General features: G+C 46.9%; 1 long non-coding RNA gene across 3 annotated transcripts in view; it reads left to right on the top strand.

Annotated features, from left to right (window-relative positions):
- Nucleotides 1–16,785, top strand: part of LOC139267324 (uncharacterized) — a 37,363-nt gene extending 20,578 nt beyond the window's left edge. The window contains exon 3 of one of the 3 annotated variants that reach the window (XR_011593885.1): nt 16,717–16,785. This is a non-coding gene — a long non-coding RNA (uncharacterized lncRNA). Of the gene's footprint in view, nt 1–8,679; nt 9,094–10,747; nt 13,541–16,716 lie in introns of those variants that run through there. The other 2 variants (XR_011593884.1, XR_011593883.1) reach the window with 2 other exon arrangements.
- Nucleotides 16,786–18,446: the final 1,661 nt, after the last annotated feature.

Genomic DNA, 18,446 nt, shown 5'->3' with positions numbered 1-18,446 from the left:
CACGTAACGGTTCGCCTGGGGGACGTGCCGCTCCATCTCGTGAACGTGTACGCCCCTCAGCCCGGCCCGCAGCAAACGCGCTTCTTTGAAGAGGTGTCCGCTCTTCTTGGTTCCGTCGACGTCGGCGACTGCATTGTCCTCGGGGGGGATTTTAACTGCACCCTCGAGGCGAGGGACCGCTCCGGTGCCCCGCAGTGCATGACGGCGATGGAGAAGTTGAGGGACCTGGTCAGGTCCTTCGACTTGGTGGACGTCTGGCGAAATCTCCACCCCGACTCCAGCGCCTTTACTTGGGTGAGGCCTGGAGTAGGATGGTCCAGAGTCGACCGCCTTTACGTGTCTCGGGCGTACGTTTCCTGCGTCCCGGCGGCCTCCATGCGGCCGGTGCCGTGTTCGGACCACCACCTGGTGTGGGCGGAGCTCGCTTCGCTCCGCGCGAGGACGGGGTCCGCGTACTGGCACTTTAACAACCGGCTGCTGGAGGACGTGCGGTTCCAGGACTCGTTCCGTCGATTCTGGTCCGACTGGAGAAGGAAGCAGGGGGGCTTCCCCTCCTTGAGGCTATGGTGGGACGTGGGCAAGGCTCACGTCCGCGTCTTCTGTCAAGAGTACGCGAGGGGGTCGACCAAGAGGCGGGCGGCCAGAGTCGGGCGCCTAGAAAAAGAGGTGCTCGACCTGGAAGCCCGTCTCGGTCAAGTCGTCCAGGACCCGGCCCTGCGGACGGTGTACGAAGCGAAGAAGGCCGCGCTGAAGGACCTGCAGCTCGTCGGGTCCCGAGGCGCGTTCGTGAGGTCGCGGATCCGGTTCCTGCGGGATCTGGACCGCGGCTCCCCCTTCTTCTACTCGCTGAAAAAAGGCAGAGTGTCCGTAAGCAGCTCTTGACGCTGCTGGCCGACGACGGCTCTCTCGTCTCGGATCCGGAGGGCGTCAACAACAGGGCCCGTGAATATTACGGGGCTCTGTTCTCTCCGGATCCGTCCAGCGAGGAAGCGCGTAGAGTTTTGTGGGAGGACCTGCCGAAGGTCAGCCCGGAGGGCGCCGAAAATCTGGAAGCTCCGCTAAGCCTGGCGGAGCTGACCGGTGCCCTCGCCCGGCTCTCGAGGGGAAAATCCCCGGGGCTGGACGGGCTGACCGTGGAGTTCCACAGAGCGTTCTGGGACGTCCTGGGGAGCGACTATGCGCGGGTCCTGGGGGAAAGTCTGGCGACCGGGGAGATGCCCCTCTCTTGGCGCAGGGCAGTCATCGTCCTGCTGCCTAAGAAGGGCGATCTCCGCCTCCTTAAGAACTGGCGCCCGGTCTCCCTCCTCAGCACGGACTACAAAATCTTCGCCTGGGCGATGTCTGCTCGCCTTGGTGCCGTGCTGGACCACATGATCCACCCCGACCAGTCCTACACGGTCCCGGGCCGGACAATCCACGATAACATCCATCTGGTCCGGGACCTCATCCATTGTTCCCAGGAGGCTGGTCTGTCGGTCGCCTTCCTATCCCTCGACCAAGAGAAGGCGTTCGACAGGGTGGATCACGACTATCTGCTCGGAACTCTGCGCGCTTTCGGGTTCGGGACGCATTTCGTCGCCCGGATCCGACTTTTGTACGCCGCCGCGGAGTGTCTGATTAAGGTTAACGGGTCCTTGACGGCGCCCCTTCGCTTTAGGAGAGGGGTGCGCCAGGGATGACCCATGTCCGGCCAGTTATACGCCGTTTGCGTGGAGCCTTTCCTGCGCCTCTTGCGGACGAGGTTGACGGGACTGGCTCTGCAAGGGCCGGGCGTGGAGGTCGTCCTCTCGGCTTACGCCGATGACGTGCTCCTCGCGGTAGAGGATCCCGCTGACCTGCGGAGGATGCGTGAGTGCCAGGAGATTTACTCGGCCGCGTCCTCCGCCAGGATCAACTGGGAGAAATGTTCCGGACTCCTGGTGGGTCAGTGGCGGGTGGACTCCCTGCCGGAGGAGCTCAGGCCTTTTGCCTGGAGCACGACCCATCTCCTCTATCTGGGAGTCTACCTTAGCCCCGATGAGGGAGCCTGGCCGGCGAACTGGCAGGAGCTGGAGTCCAAGGTCGCCGCTCGCCTAGGGCGCTGGACAGGACTGCTCCGAGTGCTGTCCTACAGGGGTCGAGCGCTAGTCATAAACCAGCTGGTGGCCGCAATGTTGTGGTACCGGCTGGTCACTTTGACCCCTCCCCCTGCGTTTGTCGCCAAGATACAGAAGAAGCTGGTGGACTTCTTCTGGAACAACAGGAAGCACTGGGTCTCTGCCGCGGTCTTGAGTCTCCCGCTTGAGGAGGGCGGTCAGTCGTTGGTGTGCGTCAGCGCCCAGCTCGCGACTTTCCGTCTTCAGACCCTGCAGAGATACCTTTACGTCGAGCCCCCTCCTAGGTGGTGTGCTCTGGCGAGGTATTTCTTCCGCCAGCAGCGCGACCTCAATTATGACACGCAGCTCCTGTTTGTGAACTTGGGGGGTGCCAGGACCGCACTCCGGGAGCTGCCTGTCTTTTACAGGGAACTCGTCAGGGTCTGGAACAAAGTCTCCACCAAGCGCAGCTCTCCGCCGGCTGGAGTGGCGGCCGTCCTGCAGGAGCCGCTGCTCGGGAATCCGTACCTCCACGACCGAGGTTTTATGTGGCGGTCGGAAGAGAGGGCTGTGGCTGGTGAGGTGATCAGGGTCAGGGACCTGCTCGATGGCGGAGGAGCGGGCTGGATGGCGCCAGACACGCTGACGCGGCGCCTAAATTCTGCCAACGTCCGCCACGCGGCCGATGCCATCGAGTCGCTAAAAACAGCTCTGGGCCCTGACTCCGTTAGGTGCATCGAGGAGGCTCAAGCACGTGGGAAGATCCCGTCCGAACTGACCCCCGTCCGGACGGAATTCCTCATCGGCGCCAAACCCCGGAACCTCGGGGGCCGGCGCCTCACAACTTGAGCCGCCTCGGGGAAATCCCCTCCGTGCCTTTCAGTTCCGCGCGGAGGGGTTTCCTGTACGGGCTGCTCCTGCATACCCTCAACTTTGCCATCCTCGCCGGCCGTCCGGACACGCCATGGCGTACCATCTTGCCGTCCGGAGGATGCGGGGGTCCCCGATGGAGGGCACTCTACGCAGGGGTCCTCCCACTATTCATCGGGGACTTGGCCTGGAGGGTGGTGCACGGAGCAGTGCCGTGCAACAAATTTTTAAGCCGGTTCACGGACTCCCAGGCCGCCTGCAATTTCTGCGGTCTGGAAGAGTCCGTGTTCCACGTTTTTATGGAATGCACAAGGTTGCAGCCCCTGTTTTATTATTTGAAGGGGCTGCTCCTGAAATTCTGGCTGCACTTCAGTCCCACTCTCCTGATCTTTGGGCACCCTGTGCGGAGGAGAGCGGGTAGGTCCGAAGGCCTCCTCGTAGGACTGCTCCTGGGCACGGCCAAGGGTGCCATCAGCCGGTCCAGGCAGCGGGCGGTCGAGGGGGTTGTTCAACCTGACTGCCTGCCTCTCTTCCGCTCTTACATCCGGTCCAGGGTGTCCTTGGAGATGGAGCACGCGGTGTCCACCGGTACGCTCGCGGCCTTCCGCGAGAGGTGGGCACCGGAGGGACTGGAGTGCATCATCACGCCCGGCAACCAAATTTTAATTTGATTTTACGTTTTTAAGTTTAATTTGTTTTAATTGCCGGTGCTTTTAGTGTCCCCCCTCCCCTTTTATAGGGGGCACTGGAAAAAATTTGATTTTAGCGCCCCAAAAAAAAAACTAAAAAAAAAAAGGGGCCTTGAAAATGTCTGCTGTGTCACCCAGGCGGGTGGCACGGCTTAATGTTTATGTTTATTTTCAGGTAAACTCAAAAGAGTTTCATGCACAAGGACCTCCAGGTCCCTCTGCACCGCAGCATGTTGTAATTTCTCCCCATTCAAATAATATTCCCTTTTACTGTTTTTTTTTCCAAGGTGGATGACCTCACATTTTCCGACATTATATTCCATCTGCCAAACCTTAGCCCATTCGCTTAACCTATCTAAATCTCTTTGCAGCCTCTCTGTGTCCTCGACACAACCCGCTTTCCCACTCATCTTTGTGTCATCTGCAAATTTTGTTACACCACACTCTGTCCACTCTTCCAGGTCATCTATGTATATTGTAAACAGTTGTGGTCCCAGCACCGATCCCTGTGGCACACCACTAACCACTGATTTCCAACCCGAAAAGGACCCATTTATCCTGACTCTCTGCTTTCTGTTAGCCAGCCAATTCTCGATCCATGCTAATACATTTCCTCTGACTCCGCGTACCTTTATCTTCTGCAGTAACCTTTTGTGTGGCACCTTATCGAATGCCTTTTGGAAATCTAAATACACCACATCCATCGATACACCTCTATCCACCATGCTCGTGATATCCTCAAAGAATTCCAGTAAATTAGTGAAACATGATATCCCCTTCATGAATCCATGTTGCGTCTGCTTGATTGCACTATTCCTATCTAGATGTCCCGCTATTTCTTCCTTAATGATAGCTTCAAGCATTTTCCCCACTACAGATGTTAAACTAACCGGCCTATAGTTACCTGCCTTTTGTCTGCCCCCTTTTTTAAACAGAGGCGTTACATTAGCTGCTTTCCAATCTGCTGGTACCTCCCCAGAGTCCAGAGAATTTTGGTAGATTATAACGAATGCATCTGCTATAACTTCCGCCATCTCTTTTAATGCTCTGGGATGCATTTCATCTGGATCAGGGGACTTGTCCACCTCGAGTTCCATTAGCCTGTCCAGCACTACCCCTCTAGTGATCGTGATTATTTCAAGGTCCTCCCTTCCCACATTCCCGTGACTAGCAATTTTTGGCATGGTTTTTGTGTCTTCCACTGTGAAGACCGAAGCAAAATAATTAAGGTCTCAGCCATTTCCACATTTCCCATTATTAAATCTCCCTTCTCATCTTCTAAGGGACCAACATTTACTTTAGTCACTCTTTTCCGTTTTATATATCGGTAAAAGCTTTTACTATCTGTTTTTATGTTTTGCGCAAGTTTACTTTCGTAATCTATCTTTCCTTTCTTTATTGTTTTATTAGTCATTCTTTGCTGTCGTTTAAAATTTTCCCAATCTTCTAGTTTCCCACTAACCTTGGCCACCTTTAACATATTGGTTTTTAATTTGATACTCTCCTTTATTTCCTTGGTTATCCCTTCTCTCACCACCCTTCTTTTTCACTGGAATATATTTTTGTTGAGCACTATGAAAGAGCTCCTTAAAAGTCCTCCACTGTTCCTCAATTGTGCCACCGTTTAGTCTGTGTTTCCAGTCTACTTTAGCCAACTCTGCCCTCATCCCTCTGTAGTCCCCTTTGTTTAAGCATAGTACGCTCGTTTGAGACACTACTTCCTCACCCTCAATCTGTATTACAAATTCAACCATACTGTGATCACTCATTCCAAGAGGATCTTTTACTAGGAGATCGTTTATTATTCCTGTCTCATTACACAGGACCAGATCTAAGATAGCTTGCTCTCTTGTAGGTTCTGTAACATACTGTTCTAAGAAACAATCCCGTTTGCATTCTATGAATTCCTCCTCAAGGCTACCCCGTGCGATTTGATTTGACCAATCGATATGTCGGTTAAAATCCCCCATGATTACTGCCGTTCCTTTTTCACATGCCTCCATTATTCCCTTGATTATTGCCCGCCCCACCATGAAGTTATTATTTGGGGGCCTATAAACTACGCCCATTGGTGACTTTTTCCCTTACTATCTCTAATCTCCACCCACAATGATTCAACATTTTGTTCATTAGAACCAATATCGTCTCTCACAACTGCCCTGATATAATCCATTATTAACAAAGCTACCACACCTCCTTTCCCTTCTTGTCTATCTTTCCAAATTGTCAGATACCCCTGTATGTTTAATTTCCAGTCTTGGCCCCCCTGCAACCACGTTTCTGTAATGGCCACCAAATCATACCCATTTGTAATGATTTGTGCCGTCAACTCATTTACTTTATTTCGAATGCTGCGTGCGTTTAAGGTAGAGTGTTTTAATACTAGCTTTTAAACCATGATTTTTAGTTTTGACCCCTCCTGCAGCCCCTTTATATTCATACATATTGTCCCTTCCTATCACCTTGTGGTTTACACTTACCCCATTGCTACTCTGCTCTGTTGCCTCCTGCCTTTTACATTCTTTCTTGGGGTCCTGTTCATCTGAGCTCTCACCCACTCTAACTAACTCAGAGCCCTCTCCTGGGTTCCGAATACTCCTTGCATTGAGGCACCAAGCTTTCATGCTTGCCTTTTTATTACACTTTGACCCTTTAGAATTTTGCTGTACAGTGGCCCTTTTTGTTTTTTGTCTTGGGTTTCTCTGCCCTCCACTTTTACTCATCTCCTTTCTGTCTTTTGCTTTTGTCTCCATTTTGTTTCCCTCTGTCTCCCTGCATTGGTTCCCATCCCCCTGCCATATTAGTTTAACTTCCCCCCCCCCCCCCCCCCCCCAACAGCACTAGCAAACACTCCCCCTAGGACATTGGTTCCGGTCCTGCTCAGGTGCAGACCGTCCGGTTTTTACTGGTCCCACCTCCCCCAGAACCGGTTCCAATGCCCCAGGAATTTGAATCCCTCCCTGCTGCACCACTGCTCAAGCCACAAATTCATCTGAGCTATCCTGCGATTCCTACTCTGACTAGCTCGTGGCACTGGTAGCAATCCCGAGATTACTACTTTTGAGGTCCGATGTTTTAATTTAGCTCGTTAAATTCGTCTCGTAGGACCTCATCCCTTTTTTTACCTATATCATTGGTACCAATGTGCACCACAACAACTGGCTGTTCACCCTCTCTTTTCAGAATGTCCTGAACCCGCTCCGAGACATCCTTGACCCTTGCACCAGGGAGGCAACATACCATCCTGGAGTCTCGGTTGGGGCCGCAGAAACGCCTATCTATTCCCCTTACCATTGAATCCCCTATCACTATTGCTCTCCCACTCTTTTTCCTGCCCTCCTGTGCAGCAGAGCCAGCCACGGTGCCATGAACTTGGCTGCTGCTGCCCTCCCCTGATGAGTCATCCCCCTCAACAGTACTCAAAGCGGTGTATCTGTTTTGCAGGGGGATGACCGCAGGGGACCCCTGCACTACCTTCCTTGCACTGCTCTTCCTGCTGGTCTTCCACTCCCTATCTGGCTGTGGACCCTCCACCTGCGGTAAGACCAACTCGCTACACGTGCTACCCATGTCATTCTCAGCATTGTGGCTGCTCCAGAGTAAATCCACCCTCAGCTCCAATTCCGCAACGCGGACCATCAGGAGCTGGAGGCGGATACACTTCCCGCACACGTAGTCATCAGGGACACCGAAGGCGTCCCTGAGTTCCCACATGGTACAGGAGGAGCATATCACGTGACCGAGCTCTCCTGCCATGACTTACCCCTTAGATACACTTAAATTGGCAACAACAATGTTAAAATTTACTCACTGTTATAGAAGAGAAAAAAGAAAAACTACTCACCAATCACCAGCCAATCACTTACCCCCTTGGCTGTGACATCACCTTTCTGTTTCTTTCTACTTCTTTTTTGCCTTCTCACTGTAGCTGCACAAGCTGGGCCTTTATAGGCCTCTCCAACGGACTCACGCTGCTCCGGACTCAGTGATTATGTTCTGTCATTTAATTAGATTATGGTTGATTTGTACCTCAACTCCTTTCATCCATATTCATTGATGCCCTTAATTAATATAACTTTGTTGATCTCAGTCTTGAAATCTATATTTGTTTTTCGCAAACCAATATATTTAATACTTTAAAAATATATCTAAAAATGCTCCTGTCCTCAATATTGGTGCCCCTCACCCTCGCTCCACCTTCATTTGTTTTTCTTCACACGAGACTGAATGGTATGGTTGGTCTGGGCTGTTGCCAAACAACTTAATCCGAGCGGAGATAAACTCTATGGAAAGGAATGGAAAGCGGCACTATGATTATTGTTTGCTTGTAGAACAGGCTCACTGGGTTTATAGGCAAAGGCAAGAAAGGTCTGGGAGGGAGATGGGTGGGGTGGGTTGACGAGGGGGGGGGGCAGCTTGGGGGTGTAATTTTGACTTTGGACAATAGTATAAAACAGGCGATACTGATTCAGCTGCCTGTTGCACATTTCTCCCGTTTTTATTTCCATTAACTTCCCTAGAAATTTTGTTCTGTATGCAGGGACAAAAATAAATATTTTCTCAGCTTTTTCTCATCCAAAATTCAAAATAAAAATCATACTATACTCCATCTCTTATATCCTTAGTTCAGCTTCACTAAAAACAGATTATCTGATCATTATCACATTACTGTTTGTTGGAGCTTGCTGTGCGCAAATTGGCTGCCGCGTTTCCTACATTACAACAGTAACTACACTTCAAAAGTACTTAATTGGCTGTAAAGCGCTTTGAGACGTCCGGTGGTTGTGAAAGGCACTATATAAATACAAGTCTTTTTTTCTTGTAAGTTTTACCTGAAGTTAGTCTTAGGATATTAAATAAATTGGGCAGAATCTATGATAGGACAATTATATACATTTTGTTGGCATGGATGGGGTTCAGGTGAGTAACCTTTTTCTTGTATACAGTTGAGTAATTCAGTATCATTCACATAGGTGCAATATTCACAGTTCAGCATGAAAGTACTAGTTTCACAAACAAAAAAAAACCTTTTCTTCCCTTTTCAGGTTTCATTGTGTGGACATTATGAACCCAATATTTTGCTCATTGCACACAAATACAAACATGTGTGTAAGATATGTGCAATCGCACAAGTTTTACAAATGTGCACAAAGTTATTGGCCCAGAAATCCCGGTTTCTCCTTCCCGCGGGCGTTCAACTGGATTCTAGAGAAAAGAAGTGCACCTACCTGAAGCTGCTGTGCCCACGCGAGATCCCGGTCCTGAGGCCTCCTCTGACTGCGCGTCGCAGCACATGCACGTAGGACGTGCGCAGGCCTGGAGCTGGAGTCACATGGCTCTGGGCAGCCAATCAGGTATAGTATATTCTCATTCATAATAATGGGAATTCCGTAAGTTGGAGTTCCCATTATTATAAATGAGAAATAGCCCCCAAAATACACACAACTAATAATAAAAGATAATGCACGACATATTTTTATTAATTTAAATTAAAAGTATTTATGTATTTAAAAAAAATATATATTTTTCCGATTTAAAAAAAAAAGTTTTAAAAATTATGGTTTAAAATAAACTTACCGCAGTGGGGAGGGTTTTTAACAATTAAATATGTTTTAAAAATTTTATTTTACAATGTTTTTGTGTGTTTTAAAACTCTTACGCTTGTAAAAGTAGGCTATGCGCCTGCTTTTATCAGGTGCAAGAGTTTTGAGAACATTTGCTGGGCAAGATATGGGTAAATACCGCAATCTTGTCCTTGCAAATGTCCTCGCTCCCGAGATGCGGAAGATCTGTCAAGCTTGACAGATCGGAAAAGCCCGTTTTCAGCGCATGTGCATGCATGTTGTGCGCTGAAAACTGGCTTTTCCGATGCCATCCCTGGTCTGTAGAAACTCCGTACGGACCCGGGGAGGCCGGAGGTTCAGGGCCAATATTTCTCCCAAGTATGTGCGTGTACTATGTGTACATAACTTTGTGCATACCAATCAGAATAAAGATGCAAATGATATAATTATATACAAATATACATTGGAATTATTGTCTCAACAGAAACTAAATAATAAGAGTTCAACTCAGTCCAGTTATACTGTTGCTATTGCTTCTTTTCATTACACACAATTGCTGTTCATCTGCTTAATGCAGCTGTCGTTATTTTCTATCTATGCATTTAAACATTTTGAATCTAGCACATGTCACACAACATCAAACATCTGTTCGGCACCCTATCTTAATAGGGCATAAAAAAACCCTGTTACGTTAACCATGTTTGGCTAAAAGTAAAGCAATCAAAAATCAGCTGCATTTAATACGGGTAGGAAAGGTTCAAAGCATCAAATTTGAGCCTTTAAGGGGCTTCCTTTTATGATTAGGTGGGAACGCTGAAGTTTTTTTTCAGCATTCCTCATATCCCATTGCCACAATAGAGTAGCAACTGTTCCAATTTAGCATCACAGCAAGCATGAAATGACATCTCAGTTACAATAAGAAACGGACCGTTCCTCAATTCAGGGCTGTCGAGCAAAAGCTTTAAAGCCAAGATGTAAAAAATGGCTAGAAAGGCACATTTTACTGGCACAGTGGTAAATTTGATTGCGCAACAGATACTGAGGAAAGGGAGAAATATTTGGTTGACCAATTTCCTGCCCGCACTGCTTCCCCCCTCCCCTGCCATCCCACAGTCAAAATTTAAGAGGGCAAGCCTGGGAAGAGATCAACAACTGAGTCATTGTCATGTCTGCTACCCATAGAAAATAGCAGCATGCCAGGAAGAGATTCAGTTTTGTCAAGAATTAAACCAAACAACATCCTGTCATCAATTCACAGTCACACAAGAGTTGATGCTAGACCACAGGATATGAAAGTGTTACACACTGTTGTGGAGTTGTTTGGTCTGACTGGACAGGATGTCAGAAACTACATTAATGTATTTACTTGTGATAAGTTCTTATACTTTCCCAAGTACTTCATTGAATGAGAAGTATAGCCTATGACATGTACATTCTTCATATGAATAATATTATGTATTGTGCAGTAGGTACATAGCAGCAAACCTACGAACTCACATTATAGCTGGTCAGTAACTAAATATGATCTGACCTTGTGTTTTCCTTGAAGAACAAACGACACCATCCGAAATTCACAAAATGATTGCACCGTACAAGAAGACAGACACACATCCACTACGACTGCAGTAGGTACCAGTGCAGAGACAGAGCCACCTGCATATCCATTATCAAGTGGGTCCCCACAGGAGCAATCATATGAAAAAGGTAGAACCTCTCACAGCTGGATGTGGTTTGAAGAAGCCATTGAGAGATTATAGCACTGAGCTCTAACCAAAGATCAGTGGGATTACCTTCAAATTGATGGTAATGGAACACCATTGTCATGTGGAAAATATATGGGCCATCACACACTACAACAAAAGAGTCTGGGTAAGATAGAGACATCCATCTGAGAGGACTGTATGCCTCAGCTGAATAGCTACTTCTCAGAGTTGAAAACTTCAATTCTGACATCTTCTGGACCAACAATTGACTGAAGTGGAAACTTTATTAACCGAGAGACTGAGAACCAAGGGCATCGCTGACAAGCAATTGCCAATCCCTCATTTCCCTCGTGAAGGTGGTGGTGAGTCACCTTCTTGAACTGCTGCAGTCCATGTGATGAAGGTACTCTCACAGTCTGGGAAACAATGGCTTGGTGTTCAGTAGGGAGGGAGTTCCAGCATTTTGACTCAGCGACGATGAAGGAACGGCGATATATTTCCAAGTCAGGATGGTGTGTGACTTGGAGGGGAACATGGAGGTGATGGTGCTCCCTTGTGCCTGCTGCCCTTTTTCTTCTAGTTGGTAGAGGTTGCGGGTTTGAGAGATGCTGCTGCAGAAGCCTTGGTGAGTTGCTGGAGTGAATCTTGAGGATGGTACACACTGCGGCCACGGTGTGCCGGTGATGGAGGGAGTGCATGTTTAAGGTGGTGGATGTGGTGCCAATCCAGTGAGCCTTTCACATCCTACTGTCAGATCACACTTTAGTTTCTGCTTTCTCTTGCATGAATAATGATGAAGGAGTGCCATACATATAAAGAGATGGTAAGGAAGGGATGGAGGAGCAGGTAGTTACTTAGGTTGCTCTCATAGAAACATAGAAAATAGGTGCAGGAGTAGACCATTCGGCCCTTCGAGCCTGCATCGCCATTCAATAAGATCATGGCTGATCATTCCCTCAGTGCCCCTTTCCTGCTTTCTCTCCATACCCCTTGATCCCCTTAGCCGTAAGGGCCATCTCTAACTCCCTCTTGAATATATCCAATGAACTGGCATCAACAACTCTACGGCAGGAAATTCCACAGGTTAACAACTCTCTGAGTGAAGAAGTTTCTCCTCATCTCAGTCCTAAATGGCCTTCCCCTTATCCTAAGACTATGTCCCCTGGTTCTGGACTTCCCCAACATCGGGAACATTCTTCCTGCATCTAACCTGTCCAGTCCCGTCAGAATCTTATACTTTTCTATGAGATCCCTTCCCATCCTTCTAAACACCAGTGAATAAAGGCCCAGTTGATACAGTCTCTCCTCATATGACAGTCCAGCCATCCATGGAATCAGTCTGGTGAACCTTCGCTGCACTCCCTCAATAGCAAGAACGTCCTTCCTCAGATTAGGAGACCAAAACTGTACACAATATTCCAGGTGAGACCTCACTAAGGCCCTGCACAACTGCAGTAAGACCTCCCTGCTCTGATACTCAAATCCCCTAGCTATGAAGACCAACATATCATTTGCCTTCTTCACCACTTGCTGAACCTGCATGCCCACTTTCAGTAACTGATGAACCATGACACCCAGGTCTCGTTGCACCTCCCCTTTTCCTAATCTGCCGCCAATCAGATAATATTCTGCCTTCGTGTTTTTGCCCCCAAAGTGGATAACCTCACATTTATCCACATTATACTGCATCTGCCATACATTTGCCCACTCACCTAACCTTGTCCAAAGCACCCTGCAGCCTCTTAGCGTCCTCCTCACAGCTCACACCGCCAACCAGTTTAGTGTCATCCGCAAACTTGGAGATATTACACTCAATTCCTTCATCTAAATCGTTAATGTATATTTTGCTACACTTTATAATATCTCAATAATGGATAATCAAGGGGCTATAGGGAGGGAGGAACTTAAAACTACCACTAAAGGAAACGTACTCGGTAAAATAATGGGACTAAAGGTGGACAAGTCCCGTGGATCTGATGGCTTGCATCCTAGGGTCTTAAAGTAAGAAAAACTACCCCCACCAAAATAAAGCCATACAATATACAAGGTTATGTTGCAGCAATGAAGTTCCTTAAATCAACAAAAAAATTTTAACGCCACGATTTTCGGCTGGATCGCAAAAACGTTCTTGTATAATGCCTGATTTTGCGCCCTCCATCATGGAACCTAATATTTTGCAGACGAGGGCGCAAACTTTTTCCAGGCAGTATCAGTACCGCCCTGCCGCCATTACCGCCTCAAAATCTCAAAAGCCCAAAATCCAACCCAAAGCCCAAAATTCTTTTTGAGGACCTAAATAGTATAATTTCTCCTGTATGTATATATGTGTTACATTAATGTTACTTATTCACTTGTTTATTTTATGTTAAATAAATTTGCTTGGCAGTTAAAATCTGAAAGAAGACCTGATGTTATGATGCTCTACTGCTTTTTGTAGATAGATCCAGTGGACACCTTACCGAAAGCTTACCTAGATATCAAAGTTAGTGATGATACTTTCAAAGTAATAAAAAGTTGATACTCACCTATCAAAGTAATGTAAGATATTAAATCTAGTGTAATTAGGATAGAAAAGACTCAAACAAAACACCATGTGACAAAAACAGAATTGCACTTATTGTGGCTCTGTAGATTCATCTTGGCAGTGATCTGAGGGAAGGATTCTCTGCTGTGGTAATTGAAAGCTTTCAATTGTAAGAAGAACATAAAGCAATGAAACCAGCTATTTAGTTCATCTGGCTCACTCTTTACACAGACCATGTGAAGTTCACTATACGATACACTCCAACTATTTAATCTTCTTAGAATCATAGAATGCTACAGCACAGAAGGAGGCCCATTGAGCTGTGCTGGCTCTCTGAAAGAGCACTTCAGCTAGCCCCACTCCCCCGCCCTTTCCCCGTAGCCCTGCAAATGTTATTTACTTCAGGTGCTTATCCAATTCCTTTTTGAAAGCCACAATTGAATCTGCCTCCACCACCCTTTCAGACAGTGAATTCCAGATCCTAACCACCCACTGCGTAAAAAGGTTTCTCCTCATGTCACCTTTGGTTCTTCTGCCAAACACCTTAAATCTGTGTCCTCTGGTTCACGACCCTTTCGCCAATGGGAACAGTTTCTCTCTACTCTGTTTAGATCCCTCATGATTTTGAACCCCTCGATCAAATCTCCTCTCAATCTTCTCTGGTCTAAGGAGAACAGCTTCTCCAGTCTATCCACTTAAAATGATGTGAACCCAATCTTCCTCTATCAGCTCCACCTAAGCAAGTATTTAATGCTCCCATGTAAAAGAAGAAATTTGGCCTTGTAAGTTCATTTCTGATGAACTGATAGACTAAGGATAATTAGAATAAGGTAGAAATAACAGGTTCTCAATGAAAGCTTCCACCAATTTTGTTTCATTCTCCTCTATAATAGATTTTTAACTGGAACCCAGGAGGGGTTCCGAGTCTGCAAGGTCATCAAATTTCAGACTGCTTGGGGCTAGGCTTACTACGTGCCGCAAGCATAGTATCCATATTCTATATTTTGTCTCTATTTTTCTGTACCTGTTGACTTACTTTTACATTATCTTTTTACTGTATACTCGTAAAACAATTCTGCAATCATCGTTTTGATTTCCTTTGGATAGCTAATGCTGTCTTTTGGAAATTAGGACAGCAAATTGCCACCTTAGTCAGGCAACAGCTCATCAAGAAGGTCACTGATGCTCTCTTCATGGGAACTGTGTACTTTATACCCTTCCCAACAGAACCATAGAAACAAACAGAGAGAAAGATCTATTCAGTCCTAGGACTGGTAGGATACCCACAGGTGATAGGAGCAATTGACAGAACGCATGCGGCACTCAATGCCCCATATCACAACCCCTTCCATTTCATGAATAGGAAAGGCTTTCATTCAATTGATGTATAGCCATTGTGTAATGCCAATCACCTTGTCTTGTATGTGAATGCCCTTTATCCAGGAAGCTGTCATTATACTTTCACCATGCAACAATCTACCATACCAGCCCTGAATCCAGTTGGTTGATTGGTGATCATGGCTATCACCTACAGTCATTACTTTTGACTCCAGTAAGACAAGAGAGGACAACAGACATGTGGGACTTGTCCAAGAGCAGACTATATGCATTCTAGTCTGTTTTAGTTGCCTGCATAAATCTGGTGGAGCCCTGGCATACAGCCCAGGAAGTCTCTAGAATCTTTGTCGCTTGCTATGTTTTACATTATATTGCAATAAAGAAAGGCTTGTTGCTTCCGAAAGCAGTCGGGGATGATGATGAAGACGAGGTGTGGGTGGAGAGAATGGCTTCCATCTCCACCACATAGGAAAGCTACACAGGAGGAGGAGGAGGATGTTGAACAGGACGGTCAGAAGAGAAAGAAAGATACAACTTAAACAAAAGTTGACACACGAAATAAATTCATTTCACATTTCCTGTTCTCCCTCTATATCCTCACAATGCTCTGCATTGTCAAAATAAATCTGCCTATTTCCTGAATAGGACAGGAGTTTACAGTTCCCATGCCATCATCTAGCTGCCACAATTTACAACCATAAGCATAAATCAATTGAGAACTCAATGTATTGAAGTCATGCTTACTTTGCAGAACAATGTGCACCCAAAGGCACCAATCTACTCACCCTATCTACAATTCTTAACAATATATTCACCCTTACTTGCACCAAACCTACTGTGCTACTTAGTGCCTATCAATAATCTGTTTCTTTTATTATTGTTGACATGCTTGGAACACGAAACATATGAACCCACTGTAATTGTTTACTCCTATATGCCCTAGTATATAATGTATACTTTCTCCTTTTCTAAACTGCCCCAAAAATCTCTGATGAGGCGTATCTCGGTGCAAGTGCCAAGATTTGCCCATCAGGAACCTCCACCACTGACCCTACCAAAGTTCATGGAGTCAGGTAGAGGTTCCCTCATTTGTCTTGTTTAGGGATGCATCGAGGGTGCTTGCCACAGTTGAGATGCCAGGAGTTTTCTTTTCAGGACTCCAGGCCGTGATTAAGGCCTGGACACCCAGGTAGGCCCCAATTGCACCAGCAGGTTGACTGGTCTAACCAGGCCACTGAGGAAATTTCCGTACAAGACAGGGACCCACTGTATCTGACAAGCGAAATGGCATATGTTACTGCTGTAATTTTTTGCATGCATTTTCTAAGAAAAGGACTTTTGCAGGGTATGGGTGCACCCTTATGTAATAGCCTTCATGTTAATGCGCCAGCCTTTTCCTAGGAGTTGTGATAATGATTTTATTTTCACGATTTTCCGTAGTATTGAAATAATATGTAATACATTCATATTGTATTGAGTGGAAAGAGAGGGGAAACTAGAAAGCTGGCAGATTACTTGTTTTTTCCGCAAACTCACTTAACCATGTCAGAACATGTTCACCGCATCAGGCTGGCATTGTGTTCACGAAGAATAACGGAAAGGTGACTCTAAGCTGCATTGCTTTATACTTGTGGAATCGGGGACTTACTTTAATCCGATATGTTACCTAGTTCATATCAAATCACTTCTAAATATACAGTTTAACAATCAGATTGTTGCTCACAATGATGGTTTCCTTTTGTTGGCTCAATATCGCTTTGAAATCTTATAATGGGTAGCAATTCCAGCTGCATACTTATGGGGCAGAACTTTGGCAGGCTCTTCTCCCCACCTCCCTTGCTTCAGGTGGCTAAATGACTGGTATAACTAAATTTGATTTAATCTGATACTGTACAGAGCTACATAGACAACGGATAGAGAATATATTTTATTTTCTCCCTTTATCAATTCCAGTTCTGCATGGACCTTGTTATGTATGCAACACCTTGTAACCAGCATTCTACTACCACCAGAGGGCACATCTGTTGGAGTCCCAAGGGATCCCAGCATCCCTTGGGAGCACTGCATATAAACAGACCTCCCATGCTGTGCCAGCACTCTGAGTCAGAATAAAGAGACTAAGGTCACACTTATTCAAGTCTACAGTACTCAGTCACATTGCTTTATTTGAGACATAACAACTGGCAACGAGTAATAGTTAATGAACCATCACGCAAAAATGCAGAGAACTGTTGGTATCCTGGAGAAATTCTCAGAAGGTGACGATTGGGAAGCCTTCGTGGAGCAATACTTCGTAGCCAATGAGCTGGAAGGGAATGAGAACGCTGCCAAATGAAGGGCGCTCCTCCTCACCATCTGCGGGGCAACAACCTATGGCCTCATGAAGAATAATCTTGCTCTGGTGAAACCAACAACCAAATCGCATGACGAACAGTGTACGCTGGTCCGGGAGCACCTAAATCCGAAGGAGAGCGTTCTGATGGCAAGGTATCAATTTTATACATGTCACCGGTCCGAAGGCCAGGAAGTGGCGAGCTATGTCGCTGAACTAAGGCGCCTTGCAGGACATTGCGAATTCGGTGGATTCCTGGAGCAAATGCTAAGAGACTTTTTGTGCTTGGCATTGGTCTCATGGTTATCCTTCGCAAACTATTGACAGTTGAAACACCGAACCTGAACAAAGCCATAACGATAGCACAGGCATTTATGTCCACCAGCGATAACAGCAAACAAATTTCACAGCATAAAGATGCATTGGCAAGTACTGTACACAAAGTAACGTTGTTTTCAGGCAGGAATGCATATGGCAGAACATACACGCCTGCAGTTGCATGACCTCAGATGACTCGGAGTCTGCCAACAAGTGTGAATGCGAGGCAGTTAACACCTTGTTGGCGCTGCAGAGGTGATCATCATGCCCATCAATGCCGCTTCAAACACTTTGCGTGCAAGGGCTGTGGAACAATGGGACACCTCCAGCGAATGTGCAGACAAGTTGCAAACCCTGCAAACCCACCACGTTGCAGAGGAAGACCGATCCATGGTGGATCAAACTGAACTAGAGATTCGAACTGAGGAGGCAGAAGTGTATGGGGTACACACCTTCACCACGAAATGTCCACCGATCATGTTAAAAGTTGAACTGAACGGAATTCCAGTATCCATGGAATTGGACACGGGTGCGAGTCAGTCTATCATGAGCAAAAAGGCCTTCAAGAGGCTGTGGTGCAACAAGGCACAAAGGCCCAAGCTGAGCCCTATTCATATCAAGCTGAGAACTTGCACTATAGAGCTGTAATTGGCAGTGCAGAAGTAAAAGTCTCCTATGATGGAGCGGTGCACGAAATCCACTATGGATTGTATCAGGAGATGGCCCCACACTGTTCGGCAGAAGCTTGCTGGGAAAAATTCGCTGAAACTGGGACGACATCCGAGCACTTTCGTCCGTCGATGACACCTCATGTGCCCAGGTTTTGAGCAAGTTCCCTTCATTGTTTGAGCCAGGCATCGGAAATTTATCTGGGGCGAAGGTGCAGATCCACTTGGTTCCCGGTACATGATCCATCCACCACAAGGCACATGCGGTGCCATACATGATGCGAGAGAAAGTGGAGATCGAGCTGGACAGGCTGCAACGAGAGGGCATCATCACGCTGGTTGAGTTCAATGAGTGGGCCAGTCCG

The sequence above is a fragment of the Pristiophorus japonicus genome, chromosome 7 (assembly GCF_044704955.1).
Source record: "Pristiophorus japonicus isolate sPriJap1 chromosome 7, sPriJap1.hap1, whole genome shotgun sequence".
NCBI classification, from domain to species: Eukaryota; Metazoa; Chordata; class Chondrichthyes; family Pristiophoridae; genus Pristiophorus; species Pristiophorus japonicus.
This window is presented reverse-complemented; position numbering and strand designations above follow the sequence as displayed.